At 35.3% G+C, this 27,471-nt stretch overlaps 2 long non-coding RNA genes across 2 annotated transcripts; one reads left to right on the forward strand and one right to left on the reverse strand.

Annotated features, from left to right (window-relative positions):
* The first annotated feature begins 1,156 nt into the window (after positions 1-1,156).
* LOC130457488 (uncharacterized) lies at positions 1,157-27,245 on the forward strand. Its single transcript, XR_008916723.1, has 2 exons — positions 1,157-1,299; positions 26,955-27,245. It is a non-coding gene; the product is annotated as an uncharacterized LOC130457488 (long non-coding RNA).
* LOC103095689 (uncharacterized) lies at positions 2,605-3,620 on the reverse strand. The gene is made up of 2 exons (XR_463193.2): positions 3,382-3,620; positions 2,605-2,917 (listed from the first exon to the last, which is right to left on the reverse strand). It is a non-coding gene; the product is annotated as an uncharacterized LOC103095689 (long non-coding RNA).
* Positions 27,246-27,471: the final 226 nt, after the last annotated feature.

The following is a 27,471-nucleotide window of genomic DNA, read 5'->3' on the forward strand; positions in this document are numbered from 1 at the left end:
TCTGTTTTATAATTGTGATGGAATATTATCACACTGTAAAAATGATAAGCAAATTAATTTTTAAAAAGCATGGAGAGACTGACATGAAATTAGGAAGAGTGAAATAAGAACATTATATGCAGCAACAGAAATATTATTTGAAGAATGACTTGTGAATGTCCACTTGCACTACTGATAATAGAAACAAGCAAGACAGTTTTATATTACATATGTATCTTTATGTCAAATGATGCCTTCTGTAGTGCAAGGAAGGCAGGGAGGGAGAGAAAGAAGGGTTAGCTGGGAATTTTAATGTTACAAAGGAATTAATTTTTCAAAAGAAAGAAATGATTGCTTTCAAGGGAGAAATTCAATTTCTTGGAGTGACAGTCCAATTCAAAAACTGTAACTTTTGCTAGGACACATTTTATAAGATAATAAAATGTATTGTTAAGAAAGCTGCTACTATCTACATGTTTAATATTTGCATGAATTGGGGCAATTCTCTTAACAGAATTTCCCAATTTACAAAATGAACATGTTTCTTGAAGGGAGGAGAGGGCTCAGTACTCTGATCCCTCTTCCAACTTCACATCTATAATCTTTTATATACAGTCACATGTATAATCTATAATATCATACAATCCATATGCAATGTATATTGTTTCTCTCTAGAAATTAAGTATTGTCTTTGTCTATATACATAGAGCCAGCTTAGAGCTACACATAGAATGCGAAAAGAGCTGAGGGCAGACTTCATGAATTCTGCCCAGCTGTGGAAAGAGATCACAACTGGGAAAACTTTAAAGGGAAAGAAGATGAAAGATGCAATAATTGGATGAGTGGGAAAGTAGCATTAAAACGTGTACTTCATTCAGAAAGAACAGAAGCTTAATTTCTTTTCTTTTTGTAAATGAACATCTGTGTTGCCTTGTTCGTTAGCGCAGTATAAACTTTACACATCCTGTCTAGTATGAGGCTGTGTGCTCTCTGTATTTTGCCTCTGTGATTTACATAAGTTAAATACTGCACCTGAGCTTAGAAAGGGTAGGCAATCTGAAACAGAATGAGAGCAGAGAGTGTTTTCTGTGGTAAGTCACAATCGGTGACCTTTTGACCATGTTCAGTGGCTTTTAACATTGTTCTGGAATCTCAGCTGAATAAAGGGAGCTGGCTCTCTGGGAAAACAGGTGCATTTTGAACTGGGGGCAACCAAATACAGACCTGAACAAAACAGAGCCTGGAGAAGATGCCTTCCAGACCCCCTGAGGGAGACAGAATCTTTAATGAAGGACCAGAGGAAGTTATCCATTGCAGAAGGTAAAGCTCTTGGCTTTCTAGGCTCCCCATGGAGGAATGACCTGCCATCAAACATTGCCCTGGCCTTTTGTCATGTAGAGAAGTCAGTACCTCAAAAGTAGAGGCCTCACCCTATTCTTATGTACTGTAAATGCTAAGGAATCCTTTAGCATTTAGGGAAAAAAAATTTTCCCTTTTCTTTACCCAGATAAAATCCTCTTGGCCCTATATTAAAGACAAGTCTTCATACATTATTCTACAACTACCCTAAGAATGCCAGGAAAGTCTTGGCCCTTGGGTATACGATAGTATAGAAGATCTCTAACTCATTGTATCCAGCCCAGTGCAGAAGAACTGAATATTAATTTCAATCCTCCTCTCTCTCTCTCCTTGGTGTTAGAGTAGTGCTGGTGGTTATATTGAATCAGCAACTTTGGCCTAAAAAGACATTTGACTATAGACATTTATCCTGTAGGGTGTTTCCCTATGAAATACCATTCCATTTCTACCTCCCCATAAGCAGTACCAGATAAAAACAATTAGGTCTGTGATGCTAGAAAATCACAGACCTGAAAAGGACCTTGACAGGTCATCTAGGTCATCCTTTGTGTCATGCTTTTAGGATAACACAAAGCTCAAAAGAATCCAACATTTTCATTATTTTGAAAGCATGTTGGCCAAAAAGAACTTTGGAAAGTCTGTCTCTTAAGACAAACTTCTTACTTAGTGTTCCCAGTGCCTTGAATGAATTCTTTCCCTGCCCATACTCATAGAACCCTTCCTTCAAGACTCAAGTGTTATGTTCCACAAGGTACCTTTCCTAATCCCCCAAATACCACTTTTCTCTCTCCCCAAATTATATGCTTGTTGCACTTATTCAGTCATTTTTCAGTCATGTCCAACTTTTCATGACCCATTTTCATAAGATTTTCTTGGCAAATATACTGAATTGGTTTGCCATTTCCTTCTCTAGCTCATTTGACAGATAAGGAAATTGAGGGAAAAGGGTTAAGTGACTTGCCCAAGGTTACATAGCTAATAAGTTTCTGATGCCAAATTTGAACTCAAGAAAATGAATCTTCCTGACCCCAGACTCAGTGCTCTAGTCAACACTCTATTCACTATGTGACCTTACTGCCCTTAATTTGCATGTATTTCCCATGCATTCTGTATATAACTGTATATGCATATATATGTGATGCTTTCCTTGATAGATTATAAAATGAAAGAAGACAGAACTACTCCCTTTTTTGTCTTTGTATCTCCATGCCCAGCACAATGTCTAGCACCTAGCAGAAACTTAATAAATACTTACAGACTGATTGATTCATTGCTAAATTGATTTAATTCCACATTTGTAAGAGGGACAGAGTAGCTCTGTTGGCTCAGACAGTGATTCACTGGCAACTGTAGGAGAGACAAATCACGAAGAGGGACTTCTGCACGTCAGTGTCCAGAAATGCCTTGGATGTAGCTTTCAGCCAGTCATATATTCTTGCACAGTCTTCTGTATTTACTTCCATACTTCAAAGACTTGTGATTTCATTTCATGCTTCCACCCAGACAGATCTGGCTATATCTTAGTAGAAGTTTTCATTAATTCTTGGGGCTATCCTTCTGGCAATGAGACTCTCTGTACCTGGAAAGCCCAATGCAAATCCATCAGAGAACCTTAACTTTATTCTGTTTGGACATATTTTCCCCAATAGTTAGCATACTCCCAACTTTCTCCTTCTCTCGCCATTGATAGATATTGTTCTGGCTGCTAGAACATTAACATGCTTTGGCAACATTTTATTCTCTTCTCAATTGTCATCTTTTGGTAAAATAATTTAATTCTACATTATCAACTATTTTTAAAAAATCTTTATTTCTTTGTCCTATCAATGACCATGTCTCACCAAACCCAAACCCTGGATTGTTCCCACCATTCTCCTCCTTCAGTTCTACTCATGAACTGATGAATAAAATTGAAGCAAATAATGAGGTCATGGTTCTACTACCAATTTATGATAGCTAATCTCAATTGGAGCCTCACTGAAGCAAAACAATCCTACTACTTTCATGCTTCAATCAATCAACAGACATTTATTAAATACTTACTACTGACAATTATTGTGTTAAGTAAGCACTAAGAATAAGAAGAAAGATGAAATCATGTTGTTCCATGTATCCCCTGCCCTTAAGGAGCTCATCTTATAATCGTTGACCTGCTCCACTCATACTAGAGAAAGTCATTTACAAAGAGTTTACTCTTCTCTCTTTCTCTTCCTTCTGGTTCATCCTCAATTTTTATTTCCTTCACTATGTACTGTCCCTATTAATGAGTTGGCCCTTTTGGTTGCCATGGTGAACACCTACACTGATACATTTCATTCCATTCCCTCTCTTCTCTGTTAGATTGCCCCTAACCACTATCCTCAAACCTCTCTCTAATCTTAAATTCTTTAACTACTAGTTCCATCCCTCTTGCCTACAAACACACCCAAGTCTATCTCAGCCTTTAAAAACAAACAAAAATCAGTCACTAGATACTGACATTTTTGTCAGATGTTATATCTTACTTTTCCTTTTCAAAAGAACTTCTTGACAAAGCTGTTTATAATCATTACCTCCATTTCCTTTCCCCTTTTAAAGCCTCTTGCTGTCTAGCTTATGACCTTGTCATCTGGCAGAAGCTGCCCTCTCCTAAGTTATCATTGATCTCTTAACTGGCCAATCTAATAGCCTCTTTTTCATCTTCTTATTTCACCTCTCCATAGCATCTGACACTGTAGATCACCTCCTAGAGACTTTCTCTTCTCCAAGGTATCATTATACTGCTCTCTTGGTTCTTCTCTCCTCTGTTTGATCACTCCTCAAATTGCTGTTTTGTCAGTCACTATCATGTCATGACCACTCTCTCTGAGTAAGTTCCAAATTTCAATCCTGGGCTCTCTTCTCTTTTATTCACTCTTACTTGGTGATCTCATCAATTCCTATAGGTTCAATTGCTCTCTCTAGGTAGATGATCCCAGGTCTATACATCCAGTCCTGATCCTCTCTAGAATCCCAGTCCCACATCACCAACATCCTATCAGACTCTTGATTTGGATATCCTGTAAGCATCTCAAATTCAACATGTCCAAAACAGAGCTCATTCTCCTTCCTCCAGTCCAGTTCCTCTTCCAAACACCTTTATTACTATTGAGATTATCATGAATCTCCTAGTCACTTAGCTTTCTAATCTCAGTGTCATCCTTAACTCCTCACTCTCATACTCTCACTAATTTCACATATTTAATCAGTTGCCAAAACTTTTCATTTCTTTCTGAGTAAGATCTCTCCCATATTTCTCCTACTGACCATTTATATCACCATCAACCAAGTTCATGCCCTTCTCATCTCTCACTTTGTATGCAATGAAAATTAGTGTATTATTCTCAATGTATTTTTGGCTAGAAGTAGTAACAATATTAGATCAATATCCATAAAACTCAAAGAAGAGGTTAAATTTAAGTCATTAGCTGAATTTAGATACAGCTTCATTCTCCCTTTATCCTTCCCTCTCCCACTTTCTCACATAAACCTTTAATTGATACTCTTTTGCACAGTGGAGGGCATTGTATTAGTTTCCAACAAATTGGAAGTTCATCTGTAAATCTTTGGATCTCTGACTTAAGCAAAATGTCCCCATCTTTTGCATGATAAGCAATAAGGCCTCACTGGTCTGCATCTTATCCTGGCCTCTCTGATTATTTGAGTGATTAAAGAGGGAATGTATTTTGCTATATCAAGATCCCCCACAAAATAACACTCCAGACAACCTGGACTATTAGAATAGTCTTCTAATTGGACTTTCTGCCTCAAGTCTTTCCTCGTTCCATTCTGTCCTCAATAGTACTGACAAAATGATTTTCCTATAACATAGGACTATGACATTTATTTACTCAATGAACTCTTGCAGTTCCTTACTACCCTTAGAATCAAACATAAACTCCTCTGTTTGACATTCAAAACTCTGACTCCCTTCATATCACTATAGTGTTTCAATACTTTACTCTCTTCCACGAATTCTTCCATTAGACATCATTGGCTTACTGGTTATTGATCAAAATGATGGTGATTCCCCCAGGATCACACAAATAGTCAGTAAAAGAATTAAGATTTGAATCCAGGTCTTCAGACTCCAAATCGACTATATCTGCCATTATACTACATTTGCTTTCTAAGGAAAAAGTCATGATTCTGTGCTGTGTTTGGAGAATGGGTATTAATAGAGTTTGACCAGAATAGAGTTTGTATAGGGAGAATACATGAAATATGGCAGAAAATACAAGAGTAGTCTGATAGATCAGAGGAGAACCATGAGAGAACTGTGTCCCCTAAATTTAGAGAGTATCAAACAGAAGAGAATGATCAACAGTGTCAACATCTACAGAGGGGTTAAAGAGAATGAGAATTGAGACAAGGTCACTGGATTTGGCAACTAAGAAGAGCTCATTGTCAAACAGGAATTATAAAGGGTAAAGAAGCAAGTGAAAGCAGAGAAAGTTAAGGCATCTATTGTACTTAGCCTTCTCAAGGAGTTTGGCCACAAAGGAGAGAAGAATTCTAAGATGATAGTTAGGGAAGAACGATCAAGTGAGGGGGTTGGGGTTTTGTTTTGGTTTGGTTTCTTTGGATGAGTATGAGGTCTATACCTCAAAGAGTTCAAGGATTAAAATAAAGGTTTCATGTATAGCAAAATATTTATAGTAGCATAGCAACAAAGATGTTCTCTGAATAGCTAAGCAAATTGTCATATCTGAATATTGTGGAATATTACTAAGAAATGATAAATATGATGGATGCATACAAGTATAGGAAAATCAATTCACAGATATTATCTCAAATAATTATTATTCAGTGACAATAACCTATCCAAAGCTTTAGTTTCAAATCCTGAGGATTCCTGATCTGATTCAAATGTCTGTGAAGTATTTGTTTTCCAAAATCACTAACATATCATAAAAAAAAAAAACTCCATTCAAGATTTTAGAGCTTTGAGGTCAGAGAGCAGGTGTTTTCAATTTTTTTTTAATCTGGGTACACATCACAGCAATACCCTTGCAATACAGTGTGTGCTTAATAAATCTCTGTTAAATAGAATAGCTGGGATGGTGGCAGATTGGCTTTGAAGTAAACAAAATTTTAACCAAATTCTGGAGGCATTGCAGACTCTATCTGCCTCACCATCAGATTTCTGGTGCTCAATTTCCAGAGTTATTAATTCTTTGGTGATATATCCATCAATTTAATGTAACTGTTAATCCAGATAATGGTGATGATTTGATTTACACTTTTAAATTCTCTATTTTGCTCTTAAAAAAAATCAAAACCACGATCCTCTTTCATTTTCATCACTACTCCCCCCTCCACCTCTTCATCATTCTATTGTGCTCAGTTTTTTTTTTCTGTTTGTTTCAAGCTGTAACAAGCCCATGCCAAGGCACCAGAACCACTCTATAATTTGCAGGCTTGTAACTCACTACCAGTGTGTATGAGAACTACTGAATATTCATAGACTATCCTGACACAAGAAAGACCCTGAATTCTCTAGGGATATGTATGTGCTGAATCCAATCTCTGAGATAAATACCTGCAAGAGACAATCATTTATTCACTCAAGACAAATCACTATTTATGCCAGAAAACTGGAGGAAAAAAAAAGCCAAGTCTACCTCTTACCCTTCTCTTCCACACAGCAGACCCATGAGAATATGCCCTGGAATTATTAGCACTTGTTTATAAAAAGGTAGAGAAAGGGTACCTCTCCTGGCCTCCTTCTATGCTCTCTCTAGTCTCCCACTCATTCATCCCACATCTTCTACTATCTTGATGCTACAGGTATATTGGACTTTATGTGTGAGAAGAACAGACCATTGGCTTTTTAATGCAATTTGAAGGACACTGGGAAGACTTCTTTGTTGCAAAATTTCTCTGCTGAAATGATATCACGCTAGGTAGTGTGGGGTTCAATAACACACTAGTCCGGGAGTCTGATAACCATAGTTCATCCTGCCTCCTCCACTTCCCAGCTGAATGAATCAGGGCTATTCACTTGACCTCTCTGCTCCCCAATTTCTTCATCTGTTATATGAGGAAGTTATATGAAATGACATAGTTCTCAGGTCCCACCCAGCTCTTAATCCTGTATCTGGCACCCATATCTAGATATGTTTCTTTGTGTTGAGGAGACAATGCTGGGGAGAGGGTTAACTATTCAACCCATAATTCCTGAGTTATCTCTACTAAAGCTCGGCTAGGCTAAGCTAACACATTAAGGCAGAAAGGACTAGCATCTTCTTGTGAATTAGCTTCATTTGAGGTTTTCTTCTTTAACTGAATAGTATGTAATCACCTTTCAGGCAGGTTGGTTAAGGGCTTTTTCTTTGTATTTTTCAGACTTAGCATGGCATCTTACATCACAGTAATAAATTCTGAAATGAAATCAAATAAAAGGTAATGAGTCTGACAGGATAAGGATAAGAGAGATGGGAGATTACTTTATTTTGGAACATGTAGACCTAGATGGGGTGTCATGTCGTCGTGAGCACCCAGAGGGCATAATTATATTGAGTTTCTAAGGATGAGGAAAGAGAGTAGAAAGAGCTGAGAGAGAGGAGCAGAGGGTTTAGATGAGAAGATAGGGGGGAAATATTTCAACCATTTCTAAGTTTTGTTTAGGGTTGGGTTAGTTTTAGAGTCGGTCTATTAGTAAACATTAAATAAGCACCTACTATATGCTAAGTACTAAGGAAAGCACTGCAGATATGAAGAAAGGTAAAAGATAGTCCCAGTTCTTAAGGAATCCACAGTCTAATGGGGAAGACAATATGTAAATAGCTATGTAAAACCATATTATGCATAGGATAAACTGGAAATAATCACAGATGGATGGTGATGGAATTAAAGGTGATAAGGAAAGCCTTCCTATAGAAGGAAGAATGTTAGCTGGAACTTGGAGGTAGCCAGGAAAGGAGATAAGGAGGGAGGACATTCCAAACATAGGAGATAGCCAGTGAAAATATCTGGAAACAAGAAGAGTATTTTGTTAGAGGAACAGCAAGGAGGCCAATGTCCCTGGATCTTAGAATTCATTTGGAGGGGTAGAATGCAGAGGGCTGTGTTGGAGTAGGGTATAAGAAGACTAGAAAAGCTGAACAGGGTAGGTTATGAAAAATATCAATGTCTGAGAATTTTATATTTGATCTTGGGATCAAATATATATGATAGGGAGCCACTGCCATTTACTGAGTAGGGCACAGAAGGATGGGAGTTGGGTTAGACCTACACTTTAGGAATAGTACTTTGGCACCTGAGTATAGGATGAACTAGAGTAAGGAGAGATTTGAAGCTGGAAGACCAACTAGCAGACTATTGCAATGTTCTAGGTGTGAGGCAATGAGATCCTGTACCAAGATGATGTCTGTGTCAGAAGTGAATGTTGAGTCTTTGAGAAATAGCAAACTACTCTTGTGGGTTGGCAATTGTAGTATTGGGATAAGAGCACTGAATGCTGAGGGAGAAGAGTTGGGTGTGGATCCTAATGCCTATGTGCCAATGGAAAACTTTCCTCACCTCCTTGGGACTAAGCTTCATCATTTGTGGAATAAAGTGGGGGACTTGATTTTCTCTGTGGTATTTTCCAACTTTTAAAGAAAAAGAATGCTGTTATTGTTCATCCTTCTCTTTCCTTCTTTTTTCTTTTTTTTAAACCTTACCTCTATCTCAGAATCAATTCTGTATTTTGATTCCAAGGCAGAAGAGAGGTAACAACTAGTGATTGGGGACTAAGTGATCTTCCCAGGTTTATACAGTTAGGAAGTATCTGAGGCCAAATTTGAACCCAGGACCTCCTGACTCTAGCCCTGACTCTCAATTCACTGAGCCACCCAAATGCTCCCCCTTCCGTCATATTTGAAAAGGACCATTAACATCAAAGGGTGATGTCATGATTTGCACCATAAATTGGACTTAAGTGAGACAAATTTGCACAGTCTCCAGCCTCACTCTCTCTTCTAGTCACCAAAGTCCAGCGACAAGACAAGACAACAGGATGCAGGGAATGAATGACCTTTTAGTGTCTTTGGTGTCTAACCAAGCTCAGTGCTGTTTCCTCCAACAGAAGTTGCCCAGAGCAAAGGATAGGAACATTGCTAAGGAATGATGTCTGGCACGTCTTGGTTGAGTTTCAAATGATGAGTTTCAACATAGCTATGTGCTCTACAATGCCTTTTTCCTCAGGGTAGGAGAGGAACCAGGTACAAAGGGAAATTTTAGTAAAACTATTGATACGGCAAAAGTCCTGAGCAAATCAAGAGTCTTAATTTTGAATGCCAGGTCTCATTGGTCCATTATCCTAGCTATGAGGAGACAGAATCTGGTGAACCTCTTGAGCTGCGGTAGGCTATGAATACTGCCTGCTTACACTAAATTTAGCACCCATATTTTGAGCCTCTAGGCACAGGTGGGCTGCCATGTTACTTAAAGAGGGGCAAACTGACCTGGATTTGAAATGGAGCTGGACAATGTTCCCATATAGATCATATGAGCAGGCTCAGGAATAGCCCTGCATTTCTAGCCTGGGCAAGAAGGGAAGGAAGTCTTTAAAAATATCAAAACAAACCAAAACAAGAATAATGTTGAATGATGGTCATAATGGATTAGCAGCATTATTCAATGGCTCTAGTAGTTAATTCCCCTAAAGCACATAGACAAAAATTCTACTTAGCATGCTCCATTCAAGCATTTTAGAATATTAAATTTAGTCAAACTGTGTTACACATATATATCTATATAGACATAGCCTAAGTGTACTCAGCTGAGTCCTATCCAAGCTATTGTGTAGCTAGAAGCATGAAAACGTGTACATTAGTATAATGGAAATGATAATATTTGACCTTCTTCACAGGGTTATGGCTGAGTATAATCAATAAAAAGGATTGTAAAACATCTTTTATAGATGGAAGTACTAAAGAAATGCTAAATAACTATAAATTAAATTGCAGGGCTATGGGGTTTTCATATCCCCCTAATAACTTTCCAATTTCTAAATTAAATTAAATTCCTTCAGCCCTATCAAGGGAAATGGCTTTCTGCTTTTCTTCAGCAGAGTTAAAATGATAGGCGTAAAAGCCAGTCACGTTTGTATGAGTCATCCCAGCCTTGTGATTTGCTGAGGATTCTAGAGGGATTCCTTTTCTCTCATTTTGTGTATGGCTGCAATAATGCCTGCTTGTTATCTTGCTAAAAATGAGCTTCCTTTTAGACACAAATTTCATGATGATTTTAAAGCGTGTTTTTCTTTATATTTTACTGTAACTTCCCAAAAGATGCTTGCTCTATATTTTTTTTCATTTTACAGAATATTTTAGATTTAAGAGAACTGGGGCTTAGTCGAATGAAACTTTCCTACCACCAGAACTTGGAGAATGAACAAATGAACATTAGTAACAGAACATTAGTAAACAGAAACACATGAATGAAACAGCTTTGTGGTGTGTTTGTATATATATATATATATATATATGTATATATATATGTATATATATGCATATATATGCTTTCATGTATGTATACATACAAATGCAATATATATTGTACATATAGCCACATATAATTTTGCATATATATGCATAAGACAAGAATTCTGTACTATCTTTTAAGAAAATATTTTTATGAGTGTATACTGCAATGCAGTAATTTTTTTTTCAAAGCAGCCTTAAGAGGTTTGGGTTGGGGGCAACTGGGTAGTTCAGTGGATTGAGAGCAGGAAGTCCTAGGCTCAAATCTAGCCTCAGACACTTCTAGCTGTGTGACCCAGGGCAAGTCACTTAACCCCTACTGCCTAGCCCTTACCACTCTTCTGCCTTGAAACCCATACCCAGTATGGATTACAAGGTGGAAAGTAAGAGTTATTTTTAAAAAAGTTTTCATTGCTGTCTCTTGTTTTTACACAAATTTCCCAATGTATCTCTCCTCATTCATCTAACTAGTAAGTCATTCTTTATAAGAATAATAAGCCATAAGAATGGCTTTGTATTTTATAATATATAAATATGTAATATAAAAATCTATAAAATATGACTTATTAATGACATAAAAAAAGAAGGAAAAAATTCAATTCAGGAAAATTAGTCAATCTATTAATCGAGTGTGATAGTGAATGTGATTTTTTTCCACTATAGACTCCCACTGGAAAAAATAAAGGGAAATTCATTTTCTCATGTTTTATCTAGATCCAAGTTTGGTCATTATCATTACAGTCATTGTCCAATTTTTGTGTGTTTGTTTTCCATTTACATCATTGGAACTATTGTATATACATAATCATATCCCTGCTTAGTTCACTTGACATTGATTCATATAAATTCTCCATGCCTCTTTGAGTGCTTCATATTCATTTTTTCTTTTTCTATTGTTTCCTAATAATTATAATTGATATTCCATTATATTTCTAAATGCCAATCTGGGAAATAGTTTCCCAATCAGTGAGAAAATGTTTTGATTCTAGTTCTTTACTGTCCCCAAAAGTGCTACTAAAAATATTTTGATATAAAGAAGACTTTCTTTTTATTCTTTTATCTCCCTGTGGAATATGCCTAGTAATAAGATTTCTGAATTCAAAAGTGTATGATCAAATGGTAGTCACTATTTTTTTTTGCATAATTCCAAATCATTTTTTAGAATGGTTGAACTAGGCCACAGCTCTACCAACAATGTATTAGTTTACCTATCACTGCATTGTCATCTTTTGACTATTTACTCTCTGTGAAGTGAAACTTCAGAGCTGATTTTTAACCTCTATAGTCCTTAAGCCTAGTTGGCTACTTAAATGCAGAGACCTACTATATTAGCTCCCCAAAATTCTTCTAATGCTTCAATCATCACCATATAACTGACTTTTGATACCTACTTCCTTTTGTAAAACTTCTGGGACACTAGGTATAAGATTGGAATCCTCTATTTAACAATGAATTTATAATGTATCTCAGCTGATTTGCTCACAGAGGGCTTCAGATAGGCATTTGATGTAACATCATCTGATTTGTCTGGTTTTCAATTCCATGGAATATGGCACCCTTCTCTGGACAAGCACATCCCTTTTAATTTCATCACCATATTGCTAACAAATACCATGATGTGTCACTGTGTTCCAAATTTTAGCTTCTCCCTTCTTCCATTTTTTCTTACTCTCATCTGATTTTTCCTATTTGGTATACTTGAGATACATATATATATATATATATTACATATATATACATAATAAACTAATATGTTTAGTCAGAGATGGCTGAATATAGTGAGATTATTTTATTAAAATGAAGTGCCATGTATGACATGGATCTGAAGTTTTACTCAATGTCTAAAAATCAAAGAATATTATAATGTAATTTTCCCATGAAGCTTTTCTTACCTTTGGGATAGTAGCTGAGCAATGAATTGTGATCCAATATATTCAGCAAGAAGTGGTCAAAGAGTCATAAAACCTGAGAATCTAAAGGGAATTTGGCAAACATCTTATGGTGGCAAAGAACTGAAAACTAAGATATCAAATGATTAAAGAATGGCTGAATAAGTTATGTTATAGAAATGGAATGGAAGACTATTTTGTTGGAAAAAAATGAAGAAATAGATGATTACAAAAAGACATGGAAAGTTTCATATGAATTGACACAAAATGAAGTGAGAAGAACCAGAAAAACTTTTGCACTATATCAATGATATGATAAAAGGAATACTTTTGAGGACTTTATAAACTGATGAAGTTTTGTTGTGCAGTAGTTTCAATTACATCTAACTCTTTGTGACTCCATTTGGAGTTCTCTTGGCAAAGATTATGGAGTAGTTTCTTATTTCCTTCTCCAGTTCATTTTATAGACGAAGAAGCTGAAGCAAACAGGGTTAAGAAAGTAAAACAAGTCTAATTCTAATCATCATTAGAATTAGACTTGTTTTACTTTCTTCCAGAGGGCGGAAGCATTAGTAGCAGATGGAAATTGAAAATGGTTGAATTTAGGCTTGATGTAAGAAAAATTTTCTAACAATTTGAGCTCTACATTTGAATGAGTTGAATGAGTTGTCCCTGAATGCACAAGGTTAACTGAATCACAGAATTATATATTCCTCTTAACTCAAGGAACATCTTAAAGCAAAATCTGATTTCAAAGAACATAGTAGAGGAAATTGGATAGATCAGATGAATTCTGAGGTCCATTATAATATTGGAATTCTGGGATTTTATTAGTCTTAGATGATGTTAACTTATCTAAGGACACTTGACAAGCCAAATGTCAAAGCTATTACTAAGAATTCTTACGACCAGGGGAAATTCCATTGAGTGGTAGAAGGAGTGATGAAGATTGTTTATTCCAAGTGCACTCACTATGAAACAGTAGGCAATCTAATCTGCCAAAAATATAGCCTATACACCGATATTAATAGCTAATTGTCCTAACCCCACACTCCTCAACTTCTGGAAAGAATCAAAAGGGAAATGGCAGAGAGCTAGGACATGGCAAAGGGGGAAGGCATGGGCATGCCCTAGGAGAGGGGAGTCACAATGATGGGACCCTGGAAGTAGTCTCCTGGCCCCAAGTGAGGAAGTGGGGGCAGCTGAGTTGGGCTGGTGGATGCTATGAATTTCAGAGAGTGGGAGGAAAGAGTACATTGGAGAAAAATGTGATTATCCTCCAACTCTCAGTTCCTTCACCTACTGGTGCCTTCCCCCACCCCCAGATGATCTCTCTACTCAGTAAAGATATTTTATGCATTTAGTTATTGACTAACTGTCTCCCTTGTTAGACTGTGAGGTCCTTTAAGGAAGAGGCAATTTAATAAGCACTTATTGAATGAATGTTAGAAAGTGTTCATATGCCCACATCAAAGTTGCATATTGTAGCAGATGAATAGAGGACATACATCTTCACATTGTACTATTTTGGGCACCTTGCCTTATTACTAAGAACCATTTTTCAAGTTCCCTCTTCATATACATCTTCTCTAGTTCTTCACCCTCCAAAAAATGTCATTTTTGTGACTGCTTCCAGTCAGGATTGGGTCAGTTTGTTATGGTTTCTAATCAAGACAATGGTCATTGTCTCATTTCAACAAGCAGTCATTTGTTCAGGAACATAAGATCCTAAATTTAAAGCTGGAAGGAATTTCAGAGTCACTTACTCTAAGCCCCTAGTTTTACATCTGGGGAAACTGAGGCAGACAACCCACATGACCTGTCAAGGTCATAGAAGGTCAGGGATAAGATTCAAATCCAGGTCCACTGACTCCAAATCCAGTACTCGTTTTACTGCACCATACATTTTCTTGGGCTTGATTTTGGTCTCCAACAGGACTATAACCCTGATTTTAAAAGTTCTCATTTTATCAGTACCACTCAAGAATATAAAAGATGGATCCAAAGTTAAAGGACAAATGGAGGTCCTCAAATCCTGTCTTTATGGTATCACACCCTCATAATGAGGCAAATGGTTACATAATTCAATAATGAACCAAAAAAATACTGGCTGCCCAGATAACCAAGGCATGACTAATTGTGGGTGGAGAGGAGGGGACCCCCAGGAGCAATGGGGGAGACCTTGTAAAATCCCTTAAGCAGCTGTGTGTTACTAATGGTATGAAGAAGAAGAGAAGAATCTGTTGGCTGGGCATGTAAACCCATCAGTCATTCTGTGTGACCTGACCTGCCTTAAACTCTCACTCCAGCTCTCCAAACACTTGGCTTCCGATCCTTTTGTGTTTGCATTACACACAAACCTCCCTGGAAACAACACTGATGTTACTTAATTGGGGAGCTGCCTGGCGTTTGCATTTGAACTGTGGAACTTGGGGCCGATTAACCTCAAAGGGAGACTGAAGAGAAGGACTCACATTCTTCCCTTTCTAGGTTTAGAAAAAATATTCTAAACCATTATTTATACTCAAAATTGACTCCGAATATTTCTTTTGTTTTCCTTATTCTGTGGTTTCATTTTCCCCTTGCATTCTCAGTCAGGACATGATTATTCATCTGGAAATGAAAACATAAAAGTCAGACAGTCAAGATACATCCCAAGACAAAGGGTCAAATATGGAAAATAACTTAGGGAATTCATAACCCCTGAAGCTAAGGATTATTATTTCCTTCCTTTCTTTTAAATTTTTTTATTCTTCTGTACTTTTTTAGTTTTAAACTTTTCTTTTATACCTTCGATACCCAATGCTTGATCCAATGTCTTGCCCATAGAATGTTTTTTTTTTTAAAAAAATGCTTTTTTTGGCATCACCTATATTTATGAAATGGACTCTCTTTCTTCCTTGCAGAAAGCTATTTTTACAATAAATTTTTTAAAGGGGAGAAATGTTGAAACTAACCAATGCGTTGAAGAAATCTGACATTAAATACAATGTGCCACACTCATTGTACCTCATCTCTAAAAAGAATGGAATTGGGGAGATATCTTTTTATATATTTGGGGGGAAATCTAAAATTGGGCATTATAATTTCATACCACAAAAGTTTCAATTATTATGTTGTCTTTAAAAATTATATTTTGGGGGGCAGCTGGGTAGCTCAGTGGATTGAGAGCCAGGCCTAGAGAGGGGAGATCCTAGGTTCAAAATCTGGCCTCAGCCACTTCCTAGCTGTGTGACCCTGGGCAAGTCACTTGACCCCCATTGCCTAGCCCTTACTACTCTTTTGCCTTGGAGCCAATACACAGCATTGACTCCAAGACAGAAGGTAAGGGTTTAAAAAAATTATATTTTCCTGATCATGTTTATTTCCCTTTATATTAGTCATATTTTTGTATCTTGTATCTATTATACATATATGGAGATACATATATATGTACCTATTATGTATCATATATAATATATATCTATTCTTAGTATCACTTGTTTCTTAGAGTGCAGTAATATTCCATTATATTCATGTACTACATGTTTAGATATTCTCCTTTTAATGGATATCTATCTACTTTCCAGTTCTTTGCTATTACAAAAAAAGCACTGCTATAAATATTTTGGTATATCTGGGCCCTTTAGGTTAATTAATGACACATTCTTGGGCATAGAAGCCTCTCTGTATAAATGGATGTGAACATTTTAGTCTTCTTAGCAAAATTTCAAATTACTTTCCAGAAAGTTTGGACCAATTCACAATTTGCCAACAATGCATTAGTGTGACTGCCTTTCCATAATCACATTAACTATTCCTATCTTTTGCCCTATTTTACAATTTACTGACTGTGAAGTAAAGGGTAAAAATTGATTTGATTTGGATTCTCTTTTTTGTGATTTGGAGCATTTTTTCATATGATTGCTAATAATTTTCAACTGTCCTTTTGAAAAGTTGGAAGTGACCATTTATTTAATGGCCATTTATCTATCCAGTTTTTAAATCACATATTTTCTGTTAGATGATTATCTGGAATATCAGACAGATATTTTTACAAAAATATTTTTGTAGTCAGTTACTCCCTTTCTTATCCTATTTGCACTACTTTTATTTGTGCAGAATTTGTGCAGTTTTATGTAATTTATGAAATATGAAATTCAGTTTTATGTAATATGAATTTATGTAATTAAAATATTTTGATTGCCGTTTAGTGGCAATCCCTTGTTTAATTAAGAATTCCCTTCTTAGCCCTACTTATAAGACAATTAATCTCATTCTCCTCTTTTTTTTTTTTTACAAAGATGTCACCTCTAATATTTAGGTTTCAAATTCCTTTTAAATTTATTGTGGTATATAGAATAAATTGTTGTCCTAAGCCAAATTTCTACCAGACTTTCCAGTTTTTCCAGCATCTTGCCTCAGTAATTTTAGAGTTGGTTGAACATGTACATCATTACATATTAACCTAGAATACTTTTTTTCTAAATTATTTTACTGATCTATTTTTCTGGGGTTTTTTAAAGCCAGAATGAAAGAGATTTTAATGATTATGGCTTAATAATCTTATTTGAGATCCTCAAATGCTATTCCCCCTCATTTCATTTCTGCTTTCTTTTCTTTATTTCCTTCAGTATTCTGATCTTGCATTTCACCCAACGAATGTTGTTATTTTGTCTAGTGATGATGTTGTTATTTCTGAGTCTGTTTGTTTCACTGAAATTCAGTTAACTTTTCCTTTATGAATTTAGATGATAAACCATTGGGTTAAAATGTTTAATATTATTATCAATTTATTTTATTGTGTTATATTTTAAATATAATACTCATTTATCTCTACTGGTACTATGAATTTTTATTTTTGTCTTGCTAGACAACATGATTGCAACTCCTACTTTTTCATTTGCTCCCTAGTGAACTTCATTCTAGTCTCTTATTTTAATTTGGGGTATGCTTTTCCTTTTTAGATGTATTTTATTTATACAATAGATTGAAGAGTTTTAAAAAAAACTAATTTTGTCATTCTCTTTTATTTTAGCTTATTGTTTTTACACTTAAAGTATGGTATTATATTTGTTTTTATATCCATTTCTTTCATTTTTCTTTTTAAAATGTATTTTTATTATGAATCTTAAAACTAAAACCCATTTACATACATGTGGTATGACCCCAAAATATGATTCTATAGGAAATCATGAATCTTTGACTTTATAACATTTGCTAATTTTTAAAAGTGTATGATGGGAGAGCTGAGTGGCTCAGTGGATGAAAACCAGGTCTAGAGATGGGAGATCCTAGGTTCAAATCTGGCCTCAGATACTTCCCAGTTGTATGACCCTGGGCAAGTCACTTAACCCCCATTGCCTACTCCTCACCAATTTCCTGCTTTGGAACCAATATATAGTATTGATTCCAAGATAGAAGGTAAGGGTTTATATATATATATATATATATATATATATATATATATATATATATATATAATCTGATAAATTTCATTACTTTCAACATTGTCTTGTCTATCATTCCTTCAAAATTACCCTCTGTTCATTTTTATGTGTTTTAAAAAATGTGGCTACGTTTGGAAAGCTATCACTATTGCTATCTCCCTTTACCCCTAACTCCTGCCACTCCCTTAACTGAAAGAAGAAAAAGAAAAGAAAACCAAATTTTAAAAAATAAACACGGTTAAGAAAAATATATACATGTAGTGGCCATGTACAAAAATTCATGTCTCTGCAGTTTTTATCCATAACTTCTCTCTCTCTCTCTCTCTCTCTCTCTCTCTCTCTCTCTCTCTCTCTCTCTCTCTCTCTCTCTCTCTCTCTCTCAGGAGAGTGATAACATGCTTCTTATGTTTTCTGGAATAATGGATGGCCATTCCTTGATCAGGTTTGTCTTTCAAAATTGTTTTCTTCACAGGGTCTTTGTCCTTGTATAAATTGTTCTCCTGGTTTTGCCCTTATTTCTCTGGATAGTTCAGACTACCCAAGATTCTCTGAAATTGCTTTCATCATTTCTTACATCAAAATAACATTTCAATACTTTTGGGAGGTTTTTTTTTACTCTTATGAATAACTTTATTTTAGGGGCATTCCTCATGCATTAAGAAACTACATAAAATGAACTCACCACTATTGACAAAAACAATTTAATCATTTCCAGCTTAAATTTTTTTAAGTGATTTAGTTATAAAGTTTAGCTACCTCAGTAAGTATGACCATGCAGAACAAGCAGTTCCAAACTTTTCCAGTACCCCCATTCATCATCACATTTAATTCATATATCACAGTTTTATTCAGGCATTCCCCAGTTGTCTGAGAAGTAACCCAGGTAGCCCTTTGGAATCTAGTTCTTAATTTTTCATTTTCTCCCCTTTTCATCCCCTTCTTCAGGATCAGAAAGTTTTATTTGTGTGTGACTATTCTCTCCCTAGTAACATTCTCTCTATTAGGTTGCCCTTCTCTCTATTAGGTTGCTCTGAGCATTTTCACCAGCTGACCCCCATGCTTGGATTTCTCTTCTTCTCTGTCTCCTGGTATCTATGGTTTCCTTCAAGTTCCAGCTAAAATACCTCCTTCTTCAGGAAGCCTTTTTCAGATCTCTTAATACTAGTGCCTTCCTTACATTGATTTTCTCCAATTTATTCTGTATATTATTATTTTGAACATAATTTTTGCACATTGCCTCTTCCATTAGATTAGGAGCTTCTTGAAAGCAAATATTGTCTTTGACCTTTCTTTGTAGCATGAACTCTTAGCACAGTGCCTAGTATATAGTAGACATAATAAATATATGTTGACTGACTGAAACCCAAACCTAAAGATTTCCCTGTTAAATTTAATTATTTCTAAACTAAACTGGTATATGTATTCATTCCTCCTTTTCCCCCTCATCACCTAAGTCCACTACCAATCTCCATTTATTCAGGACAGGAACTGAAGTTTACTCATAGGTTTGTACAAGGATTCTCTGCTCCTACAGATTCTCTGCCAATGTGCCCCTACCTCTTCCCCTTAAGGAAGATATTAAAAAAGAAAATGCTTGAGCCTCCTTACCTTCTTCGAAACCTGTTCTATATTAGACAATGAATTGGAAATTCATTTTAACATGAGAAAGAATATATTTGGAGGTGGGAGAAGAATTGGCCAGTGAGGACCAGCTCTTGAAGCAGGTACCCATATTTCCTACCTGGTTTCAGTCCAACCATGTGGAAACTGCAGGTAGTCAATTCTGGCCTTGAAGTTTCAATAATTGGTATTACGTGAAGATAAAATCTTTCCTAATTATCTGTGGAGCTCATAGGTCTGATGACTTGGGTATTGCTGAACTAGAAGTGAATACACATATGAAAAGTATGACCTGCTCAGCTTTCACCCCCTTTTCAAGAGAAGAGGACTCTTGAACTACTGGGGGTGGAGGGTGGATGCTTGAAGGAATGGTCACCTGCCTTACATCCTATGTGGCTGATATTGTCTAAGAACACATGGATACCTCTGTCTCCCAATTCTTGAGGCACCAGATGAGTTCAAGAAACTCAGATTCTCAATGTCACACTCACAAGCAAACAGAGTCAATACTAGCATCCACCAGAGACACTAACCAATAAGAGCTGACCCCAGGAAGAGCCTGAAGATGAATATTAAAAGAGAGATGTCTAAGGATGGAGGCAGCTTCAGGGACCAATATCCTTTTTGCTAACTAGAAGTGCCCACTAGGAATTCAAGGAAAGGCACAGATATCAGCCTTGCAGAAATATACATCTAGAAGGAATTTTTTTAAACCCTTACCTTCTTCTTAGAATAGATACAAATTTTGGTTCCAAGGCAGAAAAGAGGTAAGGACTAGGCAATTGGGGTTAAGTGCCTTTCCTAAGTCACACAGTTAGGAAGTGTCTGAGACCAGATTTGAACCCAGGACATCCTGCCTCTTAGAAGGAACTAAGTGAGTATTTTACAAAAGGATAGACTTCCAGAGTCAGAAATTGGGAGGTACCTCTTTGCCACATATTTTCTCTACCCGTGTGCCTCATTACAGTTGGGTACTTGGGGATAACACCTTGTATTATCCCACTTTGGTGGGAATGCTTTATGTCAATTGTTCTTGCTACATCTTCTCCAGAAGTCCTTTTTCTAAATATTAATGGAATTCACCTGCTGGGTTGATAATGGGGAGCACACCAGTTAGGCTTGGAGGCAGCCACTGGGAATGCAACCTGCCTCAGTCAGGGTACCACACAATAATGTTACAGCTACAAGGTCATTCTATCCAATTCCCTCATTTTACAGATGAGAAAATTAAGGCTGTAAAGAAGTTTAATGACTTTCCCGAGGTTTCCCAGGCAGGAAGTCAAAGAACTGGGATTCAAACACGGGTCTTATGACTCAAAGCCCAGCATTCTATCTACTGCACCCATGATAGGTGGTACAATAGATATAGTCCTAATTGGAATTGGGAAAACTCACATTCACATCTGACCACTTATTAGCAGTTGTGATCCTGGGAAAGTCATTCAACCTCTATCTGTCTCAGTTTATAAAGAGGAGATAATAATAACATCCACCTCCAAGGGGTATTATCAGAATTAAATGAAATGATATTTGTAAAGTGCTTAGCACAGTGGGAGATAGTAGGGGCTCAGTAAAGGCTGGTTTCCTTTCCTACAATCTGCTTAGATCACATATTCCAAACTCCATTTTTCAGAAAACAAGACTAATATGCCTCACTCTTCTCACCAAATTCTTCATTCCTGACTATATCTTTTCAAAAGAAGGGCAAAACTTCTAAAAATGTTTCTCGTCCTTCCCAGACAAGAGGTTGGAAAGTGTGGAGTTAATTATAACAGCACTTATAGAACCCCACTTCTCAATGAATATGTCTAGGTAGTCAAAGGTATAAATGAATAAAGCTCTTTTAATTTACATGTCTTTGTTGGGTTTGAATCCTGGTATATTTAACCATACCAGTATAATAAAAATGATAATACTATCAAAGTTAGCCACAGTTCAGTGCTATATCAATCAAATTATCAAAGAGATACATTATAGAACTTGATAAAATGTTAGCAACATTCATTTAAGACAAAAATCTATAATATCAAATTAAAGAATGAAAAAAGATAGAGATAAAGGGGCACTAACACTTTCAGACCTCAAACAATATTATAAAACAGCAATCATAAAAACAATTCAGTGTCCATTTTTAAAAATAGAGAGAGGAATAAAACAAACTGGATTATAGAGAACCAGAAATAAGGAAATTTAATAACCCAGTGCTTCACAAGCTGGGAAATACAAATTGCTTACAAAAATATTCCCAATTTGAATAAAAAAACAAACAAACAAAAAACCTGGCAGAGCAACTGGAAAGCAAGGTGGCAAAAAATAAGTTTAGACTAACATCTTACACTATATTCCACCTATTAACTTAAAAATTAGAAGAAAAACAGATCACATACTTTTTACAGTTATAGAGATATACTTTTATTTAAATAAGTATTTAGGCAATTACAAAAAATGGATGACTTTGATTACATAAATCTGAAAGGCTTTTGTAAAACAAGAAATAAATCTTTAATATATCTTCTTAACCTAAATGTATTAATTTTATTTGTGCAGAAGCTTTTCAACTTCACATATTCAAAATTATTCACAAATATGTATATATTCATATGTATACATTTACACACATATATAACACCATTAACCAAAAGCCATCACTTAATATATAAATGGTTAAAGGATAAGAGCATACATAGTTTTCAAAAAAAGAATTATAAGCCATTAATAACCATATAAAATAATGTTCCAGAACACTAATAATGACAGAAATGAAAATCAAAACAACCCTGAGATTTCACCTCATAAACAAAAAATCCCAAGGATGACAAAAGATATCAACAGTGAATTTTGGAGAGATTGTGGGAAGATAGGTACACTAGTATATCGTTGTTAGATCAATCAGTACAATGATTTTGGAAAGCATTTTGGAATTAAACAAATTGAATAACAAAGATATTCTGATCATTTGAGCAAGAGATTCTGCAACAAGGCATGCACCACATGGACATCAATGATAAGAAGAAAGTCCTCATATATAATAAAATATTTATAACAACACTTTGTGTGGTAGCAAACTGAAAGCAAAGTAGATTCCTATGGATTGGGGAAATAGCTAACCTCATTGTGATACATGATTATAATGGGATATTAATAAATTATAAGAAATGACATGTGATTAAAAAAAGAAATATGGGAAGACTTTCATGAAATGCATGAAAAGATGCCTTTCCAAATACTTTGCAGGGATAGGGGACCCAAAGGTGTGAAACATCACATATATCATCAATTTTTTTCTTATATGTTGATTGGTTTTGCTTATTTTTTCTCTTCCTCTTTTTCTCTTAAAAATCTATGCTGTATGAGATGGTTTTCTAGGAAGGGAAGGAGAAGGAATTCAGAGGAAAATCTTGGTGACAGAAAAACAAAAGATATCAAAATTATTTTAATGAAATTTTATTTTTAACTTCATTTAAATTTTTTTAACTTAAAAATAATTCTGTTGGATAAAAAGGAGTGATATCCACATTCAGAGAAAGAATTGTGGGAGTAGAAACATAGAAGACAAACAATTACTTGATCACATGGTTCGGTGGGGATATGATTGGGGATGTAGACTCTAAATGATGACCCAGTGCAATTATCAATAATATGGAAATAGGTCTTGATTAATGACACAAGTAAAACCCAGTGGAATTCCACATCAGCTATGGAGGGGTCAGAGGAAGGAGTGGAGGGAAAGAATGTGAATCATGCAACCATGGAAAAATATTCTAAATTAATTAATTAAATAAATAAACTTAATTTAAAAATTCTGTCAGGAGCTTTAAGGCAGGGACTGAAAAGTGTAATCATAATTTTTGTATTAAAATTTATTAAGTATAAATAATTTCTTTGAAGTTTAATATTAGGTTTATAATAAATCATTTAATATTTTGTCACTAAAACCTTTCCCTGTTATGAATTATATATTCTTTTAAAAAATCCTTAGCTTCTGTCTCAGTATCATTTTTTAAGCCAGAAGATGGGCAAAGATTAGGTAACTGGGGTTGAGTGACTTGGCCAGGGTCACAAGACTAGGAAACATCTGAAGTCTGATTTGAATTCAGGTCCTCCCAACTCCAGGTCTAGTATTCTATCCACTATGCTACATACTGGCCTCAATCATATATTCCCAAAGCATTTCTTGTTAGTTGTTTCAGATATTCAAAGTAGAAGACAATAGGATTTCTCTTCTGAGCTCTTCCTCAATGTCCAGTGGTTATTGTTTAGGACTCAATATTGTTTCTAACAATGAATTTAAGTTAGTTCAATTAGTTCAATTCCAGGTCACTATTATAATCATAATATTGTATTATATTATCATAATACATAATATCATACATTCTGGTGTATATAATATGTATACAATTGTTATGTATGTAATATAAATATAATAGAATATTATAACATAATTTAAAAGCATAGCTAGAATGAGTATAGCAGTGAAAAAGGAACATAGATTTAGAGCTTTGAAAGTATAACTAAATTAAAATTCAGATGTTTATTGACATATACAATGTGCAAGGCAATGCTCTAAAGGAGGTTCTGTATTGCGTTCAGTTGTAGTCGATGGTTGCTGCGATTAGTACCAAATATGAAATTGTGTTATGTTACTATTGACATCGAAAAAGTTACTCCATGGTGGAGAACTTCTACTTAGTTCAGTGGGTGAGCATTCAACAGCCCAGGGAATACTTCTGTGGATTTCTTCATTTTCCTCTCCTTCATTCTAATGCTTAAAACCAACTCGAAAGTTAACTTTATTCTGATCCTTTTTCATATGTGTTATCTTCTACAGGGATGTCCCTAAATGATAGACTCCTACAAAGGAAACTAATTTTCTTGAATCATGAATATCTTAAAATTAGAAGGAACCTCCATTTAGCATATATGTCAACAAGAAAGTGGGAGGGAGGGAATTTTTTTCAATTATCTTTGTTTTCCATCAGTGCCCCCATTGATCAGTAATCTAGCACACAGGGTTCTTAATTGCTGGTCTTGTTTCAATTTTAGCATCTGGATGTTAGAAAAGACAGAAGGCTGAGAAACATCAGTAAATCCTTGTTATACCCCTTACTCAACAACGATAAGCACATATGGGCAATTGATTCCTTTTTTGAGAAAAATTTAAATATACTGAGTAGTTTTTTGAAAATGTTGTTTTATTGATAGCATTTCTCTAATGGTTAGTTTTCCTAAAATATTATCATAAAATGAATTTTTGTGCAATTCTGAAGGTTCACGGACAAGAAGGTTTGTGTACCATATAAGACTGAGGAGCATAGGAAGGCATGGATAAGTTATGATCTGAATGTCTGCTTTAATTAGATCTTAGATTCATTAGCATATTATAGTTTGTGGTTAAAAAAAGAGCTTATTTTGAATGATAAGAATATTAGATTTGAAAGAAGATGACCTGAGTTTAAACCCATGTGTCTTTTTCTAAGTTATTACATTTTTCTGAATCTGTTTTCTCATCTGTAAAATAGGGAAGAATTTGAAATAAGAGATCTCTAAGGTTCCTTATAACTTTAAATCTTGCAATTCTGGTATACCTTTGAAGGCAACAATAAGCAACCAATACAAGACAATGTGAAGGTGAAAGATAAGTAAACATATTAAGAATTCTTTTAAATATCTATAGATCACAAAAATAATTCATGAAGTCTACTTTGACCACCTTTCTTCTTTCATGCCCCCATATTAAAAACACTGATAAGACATTTTATAATTTCAAAGAGATTTTTAAGTATTAATGTATTTCCCCCCTCAGAATTAGACATGAATTAATAAATGAGTCCTGGAAAAATAAATCAAGTATTTTTACAATCTCAGCTTCTTGAATATGAACTCTTCCACCCTATCACACATCCACATCTCCATCAATATAGCTAAACCACACAAGGAATAGTGATACCACTGTCTGACCTTTGGGCAAATCACTTAACCTCTCTAAGCCTCAGTTTCTTCATCAAAAATGGGTCTGTTGAACTAGTTACTTTCAATATTTAACCTGCCAGCTCTATTCCTGGAATTTTCTATGTTTGGGGTGGTGCTAAGAAGGGCTTGAAAGGGTTGGAAGCATCCCCAAGGCACAGAACTGGCTCTAATGACTTCCTTCCCTCCCTCCAAACTCTTCTGATCGGCTGGATCCAAACTTTACCTGTAAAAGAGGGGCATTCACCATTTGTAGCAAGAAGGTGCCACATTTCTTTTATGTGTTTTTGGCTATCTCAAAACATCAAAGAAATTGGGATACTTTGTCTTCTTTAGAAAATCCCTATTTCCTGGAATCATAATAACTCTATCCTCTTTAGACAAAGGCTGTTTATTCACAGTGAGCCTGGCTTCAGCTCTAGTGAGGATCAGGAATGCATTCCATTCTGGCAGCACAATTTGACTACCTGGTGACTACAAGCAGTTCCAAACTCTTCCAGTCTCCATTCAAGTAATTGAGACCAAACATTTTCTGATTAAAGTTTGGGGTATCTAAGAAAATTTGATATACTTGTCTTCAATTCTTATCCCTAAGTTATTTTCCCCCAAATCTGGTAGCCAATATACATTGTTTTAGAATCTTTGCATCACCTAGTTTCTAATTAGAAGGACTACTAAATCATACTCCTAATCCCTTCACTCCATCTGTTCAACGCAAAGACCTTCTCAACCCACATGAGAAAATTCAGAATAAGACTTCAAATTAACTTATGAATGCTTTACTACCTTAATTTTAGGAGAGCTGAAAGAGTAGCACACTGACCATCTACTCCAGTTTTCTTCATTATACAGATGGAGAAACTGAGTCTAGGGACATTAAATAACTTTCCTAAAGTCATGTAAAAATACTAGCAACAACAATATTACTATCAATAACAAGAATAATTGAAAAAGTATTTTGATTCCAGAGCTCATGCTCATTTCACTTTACCAAAAAAATGTTTTTTTCAAGCAGTAGTACTTTAAGAGATTAAATATAAAAGCCTTCACATATAAATGCAGAACATCCCCAAAGTCTTGGTGCCATTTTAAGTTTTATTAATGTTAAAAACAAAAAGGCTGAAAACTTAGCAAAAAAGCGTCTGATGGTTTAATTGTTTCTATTTCTTTGAAATGTATTTATTTTTGTGAATTTTCAACATATTTAAATTTATTTTTTTCAGTTCTGATTAAAGATGAAGAAGATAAAGTCAACTGTGTTTTCTGGTAAGCTGAACTCAAGTCCACAAAAGCAGTAAGAGGAAAATTTACTTCCTATTATAAGAGGGAGACTCCCCACCGAAATTCAATTAACAACTGGATGAAAAAATTCAAGGAAACCGGCTCATTTCACAACAAACTGACATCTATGAGATGCCAAAACAGACTCTAGCTGAAGTTAGCTAGAAGTATGTGTTGCACAAGATGGTGGTGATGCTGAATTTTAATAGCATTTAAAATTTTTAAATAATTAACATTTCAAATGTTTTTGTGAGTTTTTAGCACTTTACATTTCTAATGTTGCCAAAGCTTAAAACTGAACTAAGACTTTTGGGACACTCTATTTTGGGGTCCAAATTTATAAACTACTTCTCAAAGTATTCCAAGAAGAGGTCCTTTATTTCATTTAGCTGTTTTCTTTTTGCCTTTAAGAGTCACTGGTTCATATGTTAATGTAATACATCCTAATGTCTAATTGGG

The sequence above is a fragment of the Monodelphis domestica genome, chromosome 2 (assembly GCF_027887165.1).
Source record: "Monodelphis domestica isolate mMonDom1 chromosome 2, mMonDom1.pri, whole genome shotgun sequence".
Taxonomy (NCBI): domain Eukaryota; kingdom Metazoa; phylum Chordata; class Mammalia; order Didelphimorphia; family Didelphidae; genus Monodelphis; species Monodelphis domestica.